Source organism: Cynara cardunculus (genome assembly GCF_001531365.2).
Source record: "Cynara cardunculus var. scolymus isolate 2C chromosome LG 2, CcrdV1, whole genome shotgun sequence".
NCBI lineage: Eukaryota > Viridiplantae > Streptophyta > Magnoliopsida > Asterales > Asteraceae > Cynara > Cynara cardunculus.
The window spans coordinates 575363-580595 of record NC_037529.1 but is presented as its reverse complement, the minus strand read 5'-3'; positions in this window follow the sequence as shown (position 1 = coordinate 580595).

Genomic DNA, 5233 nt, shown 5'->3' with positions numbered 1-5233 from the left:
AAAATATTTAATTTAACTATTAAATATTTTTTAAAATATTAATTAATTAGAATATGTGAGGTAAATTGTTTTTTATTCATATTATATGTAATGTTTATTTAAAATCATAAATAATAGATTTTTAGATGTTTGTATTAGTTAATATATTATATTATATATTTATTTTAATTATATTTTAAAATATTAAAATTGATTAATTTTTCAAGATACCATTTTTGGTCATTTTACATTCTCATAGGCTGGTTTTGTTACACATGATATGTTCACCAGCTAACTTATCAGCTAGTTTGCCAAACATAGTCTTAGAATGAAGATGGAAAAATTGGTCTATTTTAGGGCTGATTACTAAACGTTTATTGGATGAGTGTTTATTGATGTTAATTATCTTATTGATTATGGTAAGAACCATAAATCTTACCCGGTAAAAAATATAGCAAGAATCAAGAGTCTTACTTGGTAAATGAGGAAAAATTCTCTTATACAGTAAACATTTATCGGGTTTAAGACTTTCTCCAATAATCCATTTTTATAGTTGAAAATGTTACACGATAAGCCAAAGTACGTGTGATGTTCCTGTAAGCGTTTATTTGGTACGTGTTTGTTAAATAGCCCTTCGTAACTTTTTTGTTGTTTAGCATCTACAACAACTTTTTTAGAACACTAAAAATAAAAACAGTAAAAGAGAGTGAAATCCTTCAAATTTAGAGAAATTTCTAAAATTATTAGAGAGAGAAACTACTTTTTTATTTTATTTCTAGCAATTAAAAAAAACCTTATAATTAAATGTTTAAAGAGAAATAATATTTTGCTCTAACATTTTCGAGATTTTTATTGATTATTTTGTTCGAATAAATTTTCTATATTTTGTTATCTAAATTAGAGAAAATTTAAGTTTAAGAAGTTTTCTAAGGGACTGTTTGTTTTTTCCAAAATTGTCTCTTAATATCTCAGAAGTCTGATTCGTGCAGACGTTTGAGTATTAAGAGCGTTTGTTTTTTATTTATTTATAAATAAGAGCTTAAAAGCTCTGAATGTCATCTAAAATTTTAAGTAGTAAATGTATCTCTTAATACCTTCTAGTTTTAATCCGTCCTTTATCAAATGGTTTAAATTTTAGGGGCTGAAAGAGATTTGTTAGAAAAAACTATTTACCTTTTATACTGTTGTAAAAAACTATTTATTTTTTATATTTTTGCACTAGTGTGACCGATTCAGATTTCAGACTTCAGACGTAAAAACAAACAGTCTTACTGATTTAGATTTCAGACTTCAGCACCACCTCTTATAAATCAAAAGGGAAAATCAGACTTTAATACCTCTTAGAAAACAAACGCCACCTTGAACTTAATATGAAGAGAAGACTGAAGTTTATATTCATTCCACTAATAGGGTTGAGTTATTATTGATTTACATAAAGTTTTTTTTGTAAGGTGTATTGGGATTATAAAATTACAAAATATTTTAATAATATTGAAATCCTAAAATAGAAAAATATGTAGGAATTGAATTAGGTGTTCTAATCAATTTGTGTACACATCGGCTATTCTTAACGGTCTAAACAGTAAAGGGTATTTTAGTAATTATATTTGTTTACTTATTTCGATAATTAGAAGGATATATGAACAGTTCATTAGATAATTTTTGGTATAAGTTTAGAGTTTGTCATATAAAGTTTGTTGAGATGGATGTGGTTTTGATTTCTGGTTTTTTGTTTTAATCTGTGTCGTTTTTATACTATTTTTAGCAGATGAATTCTTATTCTGATGCTGTAACTTATATGGGTCCCATGGGTCAGATAAACAATAAGATGGGGTAATGGTTAGACTAGTTGGGGAAGTGTTGAAGAGCATATAGTTTGAGACTAGACGGACCAAACCATTGCACGGCTTAGAGTTGGACGAACTGAAACGCCTCCACCTAAGCTTATTTTGGATGAAAAGGAAATAACGGTGTTCCCAGCGGTACACGATCCTAAAGTCCGCCACCCTACTAGTATATGTCACCCTCTTTGATGCATCAGGTACGTCCAATCGTACACTACACAAGTACACAACGTGTGATATAAATAGTCACCACGTGACGCTTGAACATATTGTGATGGTGAATTAACTAACAAAAGAATAATCACGTGTCGAAAGTAATTGACATTGGCACGGGTCAGTTTGTTACAACAATATATTGGTATGCAGTTCCATCATGTTTTTAAACGGTTCTTGTTTATAGTAGTTTGATTCAAGAAAATGATTGATTATGTTAGGTTGTGATGTTTCAAATGTTTATATTTCGGGAAAACTAATTTCAAAACGGGATTTAGCCACTTCAAATGGAAATAACTAAAATACCCTTATAACGTTAAATATCCACAATGCTTTTGTATTGATACAATAATATTGCCACGACAATAAGTCAAACAAACTAAGAGGTTGTTTGGCAGTTGTTGAATAGTTTGATGCAAAATGATTAAGTGGTCAGAATGATTAAGAGACTCTCATGATATAGTGCAAAATGAAATATATTTGTTTGATAATTGTTTACTATGAAATTAGGGTGCCGAATGATTAAGAGAGGCTCGGGATATAGAGAATCTGTTGGAGCAAAATAGTATATACTTCAAAAGAAAGTCTCCTATACTTTTCTCTATTTTAGAAAACAATATAGAGAATTTGTTGGAGCAAAATATAGAAGAAAAAGTGTTATTTTCTTTATTTTAAAGAATCTATTGAAGATGCTCTAAATATACCAAATATATCCCAGTTAGAGGTGGAATGAGATTGAACATACACAATTTCTTCTAATACAGATATAAAAATACTGTTTCCATGAAAATCATTTGCTAGTGAAAAACTACCACAACAGTGTTACTGCTTCTCATACTTACATTTTTATTTTGTTAGAGTACACATCGTCGGCATCGAATGATGAAAGGGAGTTTCTTGAATCACAAACATCGGCTTTTTCAAAAATCAGAAAAATCGATCTTTTGAATCAAAAGCCATAATCACTTTTCAAGAACGTGAATAATAAATCAAACAAAATAATTAATTATAATGTTTCGGATGTGTGAATGATTTTACAACTTGGATCAATTAACGGAAAATATTATAACTTTATAAACAAATAAAAAATGTATTATAATTGTGCAAGTAATAAATTTATTCTATTTCTTGGTTAGATCAGTATTTTCATAAATCAGTGGTAGACCCATAATTTTTTTCGAGCGAGTGTACCTTTAAGGTGGATGATCAAAGGTTCACAGAGTCGTCCGATATGTTATAGCGGAATTCCGTTATTTCGAGGGAATTTTAAAGTTTTTGGTTGATTTCAGTGAATTTTTTTCGATTTTTTGGTTAATGTTTCTTGTATTTTCTAATATCCCGAAACACCAAGTTTGTCAGGTGCATCTTCCATGCTCCAAAGAAATTAATCTAGCAAAAATAAGTTGAGAGGGTGGACAGACCCGCTCGAGGTTTCATAGGTCATGTCCGCCCATGTCATAAATAACAAACGTAGCTCCTGTATCAACTACATTCATTCCTCTCGTTAGACTGTCTACAGTTCGATCTATGATTTGTCATTCATGGACGTTCATAGGATGGTACGACACAATAGTATTATTGGGGTAGATACACAAATCACTAACGAAGGTACTGAAAATAGTTTACCGGAAATGAAAATTAGAACGAAATAATCAAAAGGTCTTTCGCCTAGTGGTATGTGAGTCTTTGGCCTCCGAGAAAGTTAGAGGTTCAAACTTCACCGAAAGTGAGAAGGATGTAATGAATTTATTTGTTCTATTTATCGTATATAAAATATTATACATATAAAAAATAGAACGAAATATATTTTTTACTTTAATACAATGCGATAATTAAGAATTATTATTTTTTATTTTTTAAAATACAAAATTATGTTAAAATTTGGTTTAAAACGTGTAATCACCAAACATCAGAGAAAGGTCGATTGGTTTGCTTATATAAGAATTCAATTGTGACGTTTAAACGGAAAAATGAAACCCTCGCCGTTGGATTGGATTCCCATAATTGATAATTGAACGGGTCCCCATTAAACGATCATTTACTCTAACAAACCAATTATTTTAATTATTCTTTATATTAATTTATTTAATGAAATATAAAATTTCATCATAGCTATTATTTTCTTATGTATGTTAATGACATATTTTCGTTTAAATAAATGTTAATTATAATTTTGATGTAAATTTTGTAATGATGATAAATAAATATATGAAATTGTATAAATTTTATTTATAAATTCAACAATATAATTTTTTAATGGGTAAAATAAACAATTTAAATAAATTTGGACATTTATCTGTTTATAAAAACAAAGAGTCTTATTGATTCAGATTTCAGATGTCAGCACCACCTCTTCTAAATCAGAATTGAAATAAGATCTCAGACTTCAGCACCTTTTAAAAAACAAATGTCACCTTAATCTTGAAAAATACTGTATTTTTTATGCAATTAAAAGAGCTGTAAAAAAAGTATATCATGATCCGTAAAAAATGGGGAAAAAATTATCGAACTTTTTGTGTTTAATTTGTCTTATCGTTGAGATTAAAATAAAACTTTTGAAAATAAATCCGTGAAACAAAAACTAGAATAACAAAACGTTTATTTTGATATAATTCGTTAGAAATTAATCATCTATGTTTTTTTTCCCGTAATTGTGGGTTTTTAGGACTACTTACATGCAACGTCAAATTTCTCAGGCGATTACGAATGGCTTTAAGTCATTATAGGTGAACCGAGCCACTGTGCTTTGACAATGTTTGGATCCGAAGGCTGTGTAGATGAGAATTTCTAATCTATCCCTATAAGCTTAACCAGTGCTCCAGCTTAGATTCGAACCTAGAGTAGATGAGATATTCTATTATATCCCTCTAAGATTTAGCTAGTACGCTACAACTCAAACAAAAACAAATATTAAATGCTTCTAAAAACTTTCAAAATAGTTTTGATTTGTATTTTACAGGTCAAATTACATGAAAAAGTAACCTACTTTAACTTGATTCCTATTTTGGGTAACGTACTTTCAGAACTTCCATTTTGATACCATGTAAAGTTTTAAACATTTTAAGTACCTGAGTAACTGGTTGAAACATTAACCGGTTATCATGTTGATGTGGCGAGTAAAGTAGTATCCAATTTAGTATTATTTGTCGACGTGGTTAGTGACATATATATATATATATATATATATATATATATAG